Genomic DNA, 12,178 nt, shown 5'->3' with positions numbered 1-12,178 from the left:
TTCTTGGGGCCAGTCCCAAGGGAAAGGAGGGTACCTATGTGAGTGCAGCTCTGGTTTGGAAGCTAGGATTAAGTACCTACTGTGTGCTCCCTACCCCAGGGAGCTCCCAGCTGGGCCATCTCTAGGACTCGATGCAGATAAACTCCACTAGTAAGGACTCGGGCACTCACCAGCACCCCTGAGCCTGGGCTCCAATACTGGGAGGATTCTCAGGCTTTGGAAGCTGCAGCTGCTTCTGCCCTCTGGGCCTAGGAAGCCTTGGTCACGTGGCTCAGGAGCCCAAACTCCTCCCCTCCTCAGGTGCGGTCCATTGCCAGCTCTGGGCTACAGTTTCCAGTTTGCTCAATTCACACAAGAGGGTTTGAATTAAAGAACTGGGTCTGGAATCTCCTCTATTAGTGCACTCTCCTTGAGGACAAAGAACCATATTTTGGGGTTTGGGGGTTTGTTTGTTTTGGGGAGTTGGGGCACTGACCTAGTGGGTGGAAGGCTTTCTTTGTCATTTCACCTGTAAGTACTGGGGCCTGGTATTTAGCACTTAACAAGCACTCAATTACTGTTTGTCGAATGGCTGCCAGCCTGCCTTCCAGGGATATCTTCCCTCACCAGCCACCAGTCCATCTATGACAGTTTAGGAAAAACCCCCAGAAAAGACCAAAGTTGTGAGGCAGCTTTCATCTCCATGTCAGTAAACCTCAATCAGAGATGCCCCCAGGTGCCTGGCAGGGAGAAGGGGAAGGGGCTTCTCCCTCCCTGGAAGTGGTCCAGCCAAGATTAGATGGGGACCCCACAGGTGACCTCTTGAGGACTTAGTAGACAGTATTGTTGGTCAGAGCTGGCTGGATGTCTCAGAGAACCATCCAGGTCTGAGATCTCTAGACTTTTTGTCTCTTTCTGCATTGGCCAGAGGCAGCGAGGGGGTGGGGGGCTGTTAGCTGTGCTCAGACAACATGGAAGAGAAAGAAAGGGGCTCTCTGGTCTGTAGTAGGCGTGAGAAGGCTCTGCTGAGTTTCCAGGATCTTTTTAAGGCTGTGTGGAGAGCTCTGGAGCAAAAGAATGCCCAGTCCTTTAAGAATGGCAGAAGCACTAGATCCAAAATGGCAGCAGGGTACTTAAATCCCCTTTAGGGAAGCCGGAAAGATGGCCCCTTCTCCAGGGCTACCTCCCCCAAGGCCTACTCATATGCAGATGCTGCTTCCCAGGGAGGTCCCATTCCTCCTTTGGGAATCCTCCACAAGGTTATCCTCTGGTGGGCCTGGGAGAACGGGACCCTCTTTCCTGGTCCCTACCTTCTGGTCCAGCCCAGGGGTCTGACCCCCAAAGTCCTCAGGAACCTTCCCTTCCTTTGTCTGAAGTCCCTTCACTGAGAGACACAAACATAGGCCAGTTCCAACTTCCTTATCACATCATCTGAATTCCTCCAGTGGTTCCTCCCAAACTGATTCCAGGCTTTTCTGAATGACCACTTTGGGTTGGTTGATTCAGCAGCTGAGCTGGGCCTTCTTCCTACCTAGTTTACTCCTGAATTGGTAGGCTCAGTCAGAGGATCAGAGAAAGGCATTAGGGTGAGAGGTATGAATGGGGGTGGATGTGTGTGGGACACCTCTCCAACTCTTAGATTCACTAGTGTGTAGCCTTTAGCAAGAAGAAGGATCATGATTTAGAGTGGAAACACCTTGGAGATCACCAGATCCAGCCTTCTCAACTGAAAGATGAGAAGCTCAGTCACAGAGGAGTTCAACAACTGCCCGATCAGGGGCACCCAGTTAACAGGTGTCCCAGGCAGGATTTGAACTTGGGGCTTCCTGACTTCCACCTGCCATGGTAACTCCTCAAGAGAGAGATAAAGCATGTGTTCCATGCTTACTGGGCCAGGTACTGATCAAAACACTACTGATGAAAATACAAGCTTACCTCTAAAAGGGGAAGACAAGAAAGAAAGGGGAGCTGGGAAAGTGAGGCTTTCCAAGGTGGAAGACAGAGTCCAGCTGAGAGTAGTGGACATGATTGGAACCCATCGTGAAATTGGGCTCTGGCCCCAACAGGCCCTAGGACTTGTTGGTGACAGTACAGCATAGTTAGTAGTGCTGGGTTACTAGGAAGTAGTTCCCAGGGTATCTATTAATTCACGAGGATAAAGGCTAAACCTGTGAAGTTTCCTCTGCCCATGCTGACTCTCTCTGCCTCCAACAGTTAGAGAGTTGTTCAGAGAACTAAGAAGGTGTGACCTGTCCAGGGTCTCTACTGACCTGGGGACTTGAACCCTCCCTTTCCTGGCTTCAAGATTGGCTACCTATTCATGTGAAATTTAAAGGGTTAGAGAGTTAAAAACACCTTCCCCAACTCCTTTGCAGAGGCAGAGTGTCCACGGAACACTACACATAGCATCAGGTTTTTGTGATATATTGGTCCTACCCTTATGGTTTTTAGATAGATCATGAAGACATGAGATGCAGTGAATCATAATGGAAACAAGAGATAAAGTTCTTTTGCAATGTAGAACTCTCCAACGAACCTTGACATCTTCCATTTCCCAAGGACTCTCTCAAACGTGGCAGGAATCAGCCCAGGCTAGTTGGTGTCATCAAAATCCAGGCAGCTTTCTCCTCCAGTCTTTCCAAAAAGATTCAGTGAGACTTCACCCCAGTGGATTCAGGATTTCCCTGGCTTGAAGACTTCCTACCCCAGGACAGCTTATACTGGGCCCCGAGTCAGGAAGACCAGAGTTTCAATCCAGCCTTAGACACTAACTTAGTTGTGTGACCCTGGACAAGTCACTTGACCTCTTCCTGCCTCAGTTACTGTACCTATAAAATGGAGAGAGTATTCCCCCTTCTTGGTGGACATGATTCATGGAGGCCATTGGAGTAGTGCAGCTGGGCTCTTATCTCTCCTTTTTTGGGCCCCTGATGATTTCATTTCTAACATATGCAGGTCACAAATGCTGAGAACATGCCATAGCCTTCTTACTCCTCCAGCTGTTTCTCAGTCACCTCTGAGTCACCTGAAATCTAGATTCTTCTGAGATCATTTTGTTCCATGAGTCACCACCACAGAGCATCACTGGGAGAGCTCTGATGTTCAGAGTTGGGTCTCTATAGCCAGCCCCAAGCCATGGGTGATCGCTCCCAGAAAGGGCTGTGCCAACACTCCAATCTCCTCTTCCCATTTCATTCTGACTCGATTAAATGGCCATCTACATCATCTCATCCAAGATACAAAGAGAGAAAGCATGGGGTAAAAAAACCAGCACTGGGCAGTGCCACCTCATACCTGTCAGATTAGCTAATATGAGATAAAAGGAACATATTGGATGTTGGAGGAGATTTGGGAAAACTGGGACACTAAAACCACTGTTGGTGGAGTTGTGAACTGATCTAAGCATTCAGAAGAGCAATTTGCAACTATGCCTAAAGGGCTATAAAAGTGTGTATACTCTTTGATCCAGCAATACCACTGCAAAGACATCCAAAAAAGGATTAAACTATTTATAGCAGCTTTTTGTGGTGGCTAAGAATTGGAAATCAAGGGGATGCCCATCCATTGGGGAATGGCTAAACAAGGTGTGGTATATGATTGTAATGGAATACTATTGTGCTATAAGAAATGGAAAGAAGGATGATTTCAGAAAAACCTGGAAAGATTTACATGCACTGATGCTGAGCGAAGTGAGCAGAACCAGGAGAACTGTGTACACAGTAACAGCAACATTGTACAATGATTAACTGTCATTGACTTAGCACTTCTCGGTGAAACACTGATCCAAGACAATCCCAAAGGACTCATGATCAACAATGCTGTCTACCTCCAGAGAATGAACTGATATTGACTGAATACAGACCGAAGCATACTATTTTCACTTTCTTTCAGTTTTTTCTTTTCTTCAAGTCCTCTTGTACAAAACGAGTAATATGGAAATGTTTTACATAATTGGAAAAAAAATAAAACCAGCACTGGATTTGGAGAGGACCCAAATTCGAAACCACTTCTGACACTGACTACCTGGGTGCCCTCAGGCAAGTGGGTGAACTTCCTCGGGCCCCATTTTCTCACCTGAAAAGCGCAGATTTTGGATGAGATGTGTTCCAAAACAGACCTGCTCACTGAGTGCCTTGTGCACTGCATGTCATCCAATGAGCAACATTCCTCCTCCACTTTGGGCATCCTACGGGGGGGCTGGGCTGGTCTCCTTTCTCCCAAGCCATCCCCAAAGCCACATTCCATCCATCATCTTCATGCCTTCAGCTTGTGCCCTATGCCCAATTCACATTCCCTCTTCATCTCAGGTGCTGCCTCCTACAGGAAAGCCTCCCTGATCCCCCTCCCCTCCCCCAAATTTGAGTGACTTCTCCATCAAATTACACCATATTTATATGTATCTCTCCATTTCCTTGTGGATCACCTACAGTCTTGATTCTTTGTAATGGCCCATGATTTATAGCCATCCAACATTAGCAGAAAACAATTTTTGTTTTGGGAAATTTGCGGATTTTTGAAAATACTACAGTTTCCCGAATGCAATCGAGTCTCTCTTTTCCTCCTACATAGATCTGTGCCCAATTCACAGCCCATCACCAGTGCCAATTTAGGATATCAGTAGTGATACACTAATTCAGCTAACTATCCCTTCAACTGTATACTCTACTCTGACCCACTGGCATTTTTCATCCTTTTAATTTTTCCTGCGTGGTCTGTTGGGCTGATCTCCTGAGAGGTCATAGACCTCATTGCATTCACAAACCTGGAGTGTTCAGAAAGCAGCCAACACATGAACTCTACCACAGGAACATGGAGAGAACCCCACCCTTTCATCCTCCATAACAATGGCAAACACCAGAAAGGGTCCAGGAAAAACTTTTCTCTTGACATATGCACGGAAGAGTCCTTTTCAGAGGAAAGCTTTTACTGAGTCAGATGCTTCTTTTCATCTTATATTTACGGATATCTTTTGTTTTTACATCTTCCTCATTTCCAAATACCTTCTTCCCTCCTCCACTACTCAGAGATACACACCTCTTGTAACAAAGATTTCAAAAGAAAGAGAAAAAGCAGATTCACAAAACTGACCAACACATTGACAGTACCTGACCATGCACTCAACATTTCACATCTGTGGCCCCCCTCCTCTGCCATGACAGCAGGGAGGTGAATCCCCCAGTTCTCTAGGGCTAAGCTTGTTCTTTGTAAATCAGAAAACACATCATCTCCAGAATGACAGGGTAATTCTTTTTTCCTCTTTTCATCCAGGAGGGCATCAATAAATACACAGATAAGGACATAATTATCATTAAGTCTCAAATCTAGTATAGGTATAAAATGTTTAGGATCTTTTTTTTTTAACAGATTCAAATAATTTAGAACTGGAAAGGCCTTTAGAAGCAACTTGGTGACAGTGTAGAATTTCTGAAATGGGGGTTTGTGAACTTTTTTTTAATATTTTGATAGTTGTTTCAACATAATTGGTTTCTGCTGTGTTATACTTCACATACTTGAAGACACTGCTCCGAGAAATGCTCTCTAGGTATCACCAGATGGCCAAAGGGGTCCAGGACCCAGGAAGAGTGATGAGCCTCTGACTGCTGGGACTCTCTCATGCTATAGAGCAGGGCACACACGTCCAGGGAGACCCCGGGGACTTGCCCAGCCTCACAGGGTAACCGTTGCCCACCTGGGATTCAAACTCTTTGGACTCTACGGAACATGCACATTGGCTTTCCTCCTTTTGTCCTTCTGTGTGATATCCACTAACGATACAAACCAAAACAGTCTCACTGATATGAACTAACAAAAATGACGTCCCCAGCACCCTGAACCCCAAATATGACTGCCTGTTCCTCATAGAATTCCTCTAAAAATCGAACACAAGATCTGGCTTTATCTCATTGTATTTGAGATACTGGAACATCTGGTCATCTGGAGGCCATTCAATGCCTCCTGACTGAGATCACCTACGGTCCAACTCTGTCCTGCCTCAAAAATGGCTCCAGGAGGATAATCGCAGAGTCACTCACTAGAGAAGTCTGGCTATGAAACAGGAGATAAACAGACAGTCACTAGTTCAGCTCATTTCATAAATATTTCTGAACTAGACCCTACCTGGCAGGCACTGGGCCTGGGAACTGCCCCTGCCCTCAAGGAACTTCCAGATCTCCTGGACAGATAAAACATTAGCCCTTTGTGGTATATGGAATATTGTGGTATATTAATGGTATAATAATGTGGTATATTCCTGCACAAGAGGAACACAGGGCACATTCATACAACCAGTCAATGAACAAGCTGTTACTGGGCCCCTTCCATGGGACAGACAGGAGACAAAGGGGATGAACTAACTGCCTTTACTCGGATGAGGTGACTGGTGAGCAGGGGAGGCGAGGGCAGTTGGCTCATGCCCCTCCTCCACCTCCAGCACCAACATTTCTGGATGCCCCTTGGTAGAGGTGCCAGTTCTTTGCTTCCACAAAGTATTCCTGGCTTCCTCAACTGGGCTAGCCAACTTCTGAATTTGCCTACGGCTTTTATAAACAGGTTCCAGGATCATGTGTGATTCTCTTGGCCAATCAAAAGCTATTTCAAGTATGGTGTCAGTTGCCTTTTACCCAATGGCTAAAGTTCTATAACCTTCAAATTGATCAAGGATTTATTCACATGTTGTGGTGGCCTTGAAGGAAAACTTCTTAATGTTTAACTTGCATTTTGTGATTACATTCTGGAACCACTGCCCTTCTACTAGTCTCAAGGCCATTGACGGGCACTGAGACTCTGCACACTCTGGGGGTGGTTGATCCCAGAAAAGCTCTGCTTAGACAACTACTAATCACTCATGTGAAGACCAGTTGGCAGAATGGACCTGAAGATGTAGCAAGCCTACCCCTCATTCTACAAAGGAGGAAGATGAGGATTCTTGGAAGAGACTGAAAATTGTAAATACATAAATTGTACTTGATAAGCCACCAACAAATATTACAGAATCACAGGAGACCAAACCAGACTTGATTAGAAATCCCCTTTCCAAAAGCCCTGCTAAGTGCTCATCCCCTTTCCCTTGAAGATCATCAGTGATGGGGTGCTCACCACCTCCTGAGACAGCCCAAATTGTTAGGAAGTTGTTCCACAAATTTGGTTCCTCACTTCCTGTGAGGCCTCAATGTATAATAGGAAAAGCAAAAGATTCAGAAAAAAAGGGCTTGTGTTCAAATTCCAGCCCTGCTCTAATCATCAGCCATTGATTAAGTGAACTTCCCCTGTGCCAAGCATTGTACTAAGAGCTGGGGCTACGCAGACAAAAGCAAGACCAGTTTGTGCCCTTTGGCTTCCATTTTAATGGGAAAGATAACATGGACACCCATGTGGGGGGAAGAACACATGTTCAAAGCAGATAAGGGCAGGCACCAGGAAAGGCTCCTGTGGAAGGAGGGGCTGAGCATCTGGGGCACCAGGAAAGGCTCCTGTGGAAGGGGGCGCTGGGGGGGTTCCTGAAGGATACCAGGGCACATTGGTGGGAGAGCCCTCTGGAGATGGGGGAGGGAGCAGCCAATATAGTAGGACCATGAAGAGTGTAGTGGGGATCAGAGATGTAGAAAGGGGCCTGGCTGGGGTGCCTTTACCTGCCAGACAGAGGAGAAGTAATAGGGGGCCAACAGGAGTTTGTGGAAGGATGGGGTCAGCCCTGTGACTGGTGATGGACTTCAGGAGAGACAGCAGATCAAATGGGGTGAGGGGGTGGAGAAAGGTGATGGGGGCTTGAAGCACTGTGATAGTCTGTGAAAGGAGAAAAGGAGAGGTTTGTGAGAAAAGTTGTGGACCTGCAAAGAAGAAAATGTGGCCATGTGGCTGAATGAGACTTAGATCTACAGTCCATCACAACCACTGCAAAGGCCTGGGTTGGGAGGGCCCACTGAGTCTAAGAGTCTACTTCAGGGGTGGGCTGTCTGAGAGTGGTTTGAATGGAGATGATCGCTGAACCCAAACAGGGGAAGAGAGAAGAGGCATGGACGATGAATGGAGAAAGGAAAGACCCTTAATCAGGTACTGGAGGGAGGAGAGGTTGTTGCCAGTAATTCTCCTAAATCTTGGGACTGAGCCCCATTCCTCCCCTCTCCAGGTGATAGACAAGCTCCTCTGACAATGAAAGTCCATCCCAGTCTTGCTTTTCACTGATGACCTTTCCAGCCTTCCTAGATATTGCTCTTTCACCCAGCTGTTCATGTGAATTCATTCAAGGCTCAGATCCAATGTCGCCTTCCCTGACCCCTCCAGTTGCTAATGTCCTTCCCCATAAAATGACTTCATCTCTATTTTGTCTCTCCCTGGACATGTACGTGCTTTCTCCTTGGCTAGACTGTAAGGTCCTTGAGGGCAGAGACTATTTCACTTATGCCAAGAAATACTTGTTGACTGGCTCACTGATTAACTGGGCTTCCTACCCAGTGTCTCAAGTGACTGGCTTTCCCTACTCAAGTGACCTACTTTCCTCTGACAGGCAATACTGGGGGACAGGGAGGATTCTAGCAGCCACTTGGGTGAAAGGATATAGTGGTGCTGGCTAAGGGGAAAAAAGAGCAAGGGCTCCTCGCTCTATCCTCCCACTAGGCTCAGTCCTCCTGTTTCTAGAGTCTCCAGGAACACCACAGAATCCCAGAACTGAAAGGAAGCTTGACCAAAGTTTGACCAAGGTCATCTTGCCAAGGCTGATCCATTTCACCCTTGAGCCTATCACCTCTCGTCCCTTTCGCCATTCCCTCTCTTTCTCACCTTCCATCCCCCCAAATCCACTAGCTGCTTTCCCACTGCCTACAAATATATCCATATCTCCCCTGTCCAAAATAACCAAAACAAAGCAATATCTTCTTATAGAAGTTCTAAAAGCATTTTCCCAAAGAGGAGCTTCAAAAAGGGGGTGATTAATGGCAGCCCAGAACCTGATATGCAGCAGGTGCCTAATAAATGTTACTGATTGATTGAGTGCCTATACTGTAGTCACTTGGAGAGGTTTAGAGAAGCCTTTGGGAGGACGGAGGCTCAAAAGAAGACAGGCAAGCAGCTACAAGAATCAGTCGTCATGGGCCCATCGGCACAAGTCCATGGTGGGAATTATGATTCCAGCATGAATTAATATATGAAATTTATTTATGTTATATTCTCCACCAGCCACTCGGACTGTCTTTTAATTTATATGATTAATTATATTTAATCTTCACATGGGTTTTCTAAGCTGAGTTTCCCTGGAATCAACATTGCCCAAAGTGTACAAAGCTTCCATGGACATGAACAGCCTTGAGACCAGTTGGGTAAGTATTGGATTCCTAGGATTCCAGAGAGCAAGGAGCCAGCAGATGCTAGGGCTACTTCTCGTTCCATGGAGACTCTCTCTAGCCTCCCTGGGACATCTGATGCTGTTGAGCACCCTGTTTGGGATCATCTTCTTTCTTCCCTTTACTGAGTCACCATCCCTCCCTTCTCCTCCCTTCTACTCCCTTGGCTGGGGACCTCATCAGCTCCAAAATCTGGGTATCCAGCCCTATCTCTCTCCTAAACTACTGCATTTGCCAACTGTCTGCTGGACATTTACCTCTTGTTGCCATAGGCATCTCAGCTCAACACATCTGAAATTGAACTCACTATGTGTTCCCCAAAAAGCCCTATTTCTTTTGGGAGCAACTGTCCTCACAGCTGCCCAGATTGGTTTTTCTCTTTGCATCCCCAGTGCCTGTCACATGGTAGATATTTCATTTATGTTCATTTATTCAGACAAGAAGCATTTGTTAAGTCTCTACTATGTTCCACATATAAAGCCAAGGAATGAAACAACCCCTCCCCTCAAAGAGCTTACATGGCCTGATTTCATCCCCAGGATTTGATGGCCTTTGAGAAGTCAGTCAACAAGCATTTATTATGTGCCCAAAGAGTGCCAAGCACTGGCAGATGAAAAGGCAAAGCATGGTCCTTGCTCTAGGTTAGTGCCTCTGGCAAAGCATCAGTGACTTCCCTGGGACCAAGACCAGTCCAGGTTGAGCCTCTGTTGTGTCTGTGAAGATGTCTTGACCCTGGACTCCCTTTCTACATCCCAGGATGTATTTGTTGAACTGAGAGGAGTGCAGCTCCTCTGGAAGAACACGAGGGAAGTGGGTGCCCACCAGGACTGAGACCAGAAGGGAGAAAGGTGCTTGGGGGGTTCTTTTCCCTAAGGAATGACTTCTAAAATCCATATCCTTTGGGAAAGCCTGCCACCCTAGCTTGTTCTTCATGACTACAGGGGGAGAAGGCTGCTGCCCTTTCACCAGTCCACCCAGTCAGAGCCACGTCAGAGCAATGGATCATGTATTTTTAAATTGTAAGGAGACACCATCCACAAAGTTAACAGGTGATGAGATGCAGAGGAGAGTCATAGAAGAACTGAACTATGCCAAATCATGGTTAAGACCTCACAAGTTATGAAATAGACTATGAAGACACTGGTTTTGTGCTCAATCTACCAAAAACTGTCCAATATCTTCACATGTGCATGCACCCACATATAAAGATGCATTAGACAAACATCTATTAAGCACCTACTGTGTGCTGGACACTGTACTAAGGGCTGGGGATCCCAAGAAAGGGAAAAAAAGGCAGGCAGACAAACAAGGAGCTCACGCTGTTACGAGAGCAACAACTCGGTGCAAACAAGGGCCAGGAGGGAAGGCAAGACTCGCTGAGGAGGACAGGGAGAGGCTTTCTTCTTGAGAGAGGCTGGCAGTCAGAGATGAGGAGAGAGAGCACTTCAGGTGTATGGCACAGTCAGAAAAGTTGCCAGGACCAAGAGATGGAGGTCCTGTTTGGGGACAGAGGAGGGCAGTGTCATAGAATCGGAATATGTGACAAGAAGGTCTAAGAAGACAAGGAAGGTCGGAGGCAGCCCAGCTCCTAATGGCTTTAAAAGCCAAATGGAGGATTTCATATTTGAAACTAGAAGTGATGGGGGAACCACTGGAGGTGACTGAATGGGGATGAGGTGGGTAACACAGTTAACCTTGCCCATGAGGAAAAACGCTTTAGTGACTGAATGACCTGGATCGGGGAGAAGCTGAAGGTGATGGGGGCAACCCATCAGCAGCCATTGCAATAATCAAAGCATGAGGTGATGGGGGCAACATTGGAGGAGAGACAGGGCGACTGACCCAATGTGCAACATGGGCATGGGGGAAGAGTGAAGAGTCAAGAATGACTTCTAGGTGGTGAACTTGGGGGACTGGGAGGATGATGGTGCCCTTGATAGTCAGGGATGGGTTGGGGAAGACGAATTCCATTTTGGACATGTTGAGTTCAAGATGTTCAACAGGCAATTGGTGCCTGAAGCTAGAGGTCAGGAGAGAAGTGTAGAATGGAAAAATACATCTGAGAATCTTTTGACCAGAGGTGATAGTTGGTGAATTGAGATCACCAAGTAAAATAGTATAAAAAAAGGGCAGAGGGCCCAGGAGAGCCCTGGGGTACACCCACAGTTAGACGAAGTGACCTGGAGGAGGATGCAGCCAAGGAGATGAAGAAGGAGCCCTCAGAGAGGGAGGAGAAGCAGGAGAGAAAGGTGGGAGTGAGGGGGTCCCAGAATCCTAGGAGGAGAGGGTGATCCACAGTATCCAAGATTGCAGACAGGTTGAGGAGAATGAGGATTGAGGAAAGGTCTTTGGATTTGGTCATTAAAAGATCATTGGTAACTTTGGAGAGAGCAGTCTCAGGAAAATGATTTGAGCAGAAGCCATATGGGAAGTGGAGGCCTTGATGGTAGACAGACTTTTCAAAGAAGAAGGAATGTGGGAGGACAGCTGACAGGGATGGAAGGATCAAGTGAGAGAAGCAGTCAGAGGAGGGATGATAGAGGGGGGACAATAGAGGTGGGATGATAGAGGGGACAGAAGCGGATCCCCGGGGCTGAAGGAGAAAGTAGCAGTGGGCATCTAAGTGGCATGACATGAGGAGGAGGGCAGAAAAAAGACCTCTCTTCCAATAGCTTCTTCACTCTTTCCATGAAAGATGAGGACGAGGTTCTCAGCTGGGTGGGGAGTGGGTGTGGGAGGAGCCATGGAAGGTTTGGGGAGGGATGAAAAGGTCTGGAAGAGCCACTGTGGGGAGTGGGAGACTGATTCAAGGAGGGAGATGTCAAAGCATTTCCAAGCAGCAATGAGGACCCAGCTGAGATAGA

At 47.0% G+C, this 12,178-nt stretch overlaps 1 protein-coding gene across 10 annotated transcripts in view; it reads right to left on the bottom strand.

The window, feature by feature from the left end:
* The window catches only part of NEXN (nexilin F-actin binding protein), a 46,568-nt gene that overhangs the window by 30,258 nt on the left and 4,132 nt on the right, over window positions 1-12,178 (bottom strand). For 2 of the 10 annotated variants that reach the window (XM_072649920.1, XM_072649922.1), the window contains exon 1: window positions 171-335. The exons of 6 other annotated variants lie outside the window; for them this stretch is intronic. The gene's annotated coding sequence lies outside the window, so the exon portion shown is untranslated. Of the gene's footprint in view, window positions 1-170; window positions 336-12,178 lie in introns of those variants that run through there. 2 more of the 10 variants (XM_072649925.1, XM_072649917.1) reach the window with 2 other exon arrangements.

The sequence above is a fragment of the Notamacropus eugenii genome, chromosome 2 (assembly GCF_028372415.1).
Source record: "Notamacropus eugenii isolate mMacEug1 chromosome 2, mMacEug1.pri_v2, whole genome shotgun sequence".
NCBI lineage: Eukaryota > Metazoa > Chordata > Mammalia > Diprotodontia > Macropodidae > Notamacropus > Notamacropus eugenii.
Note: the sequence above shows the minus strand (reverse complement) of the source record. Positions and strands in the feature narration are given on the sequence as shown.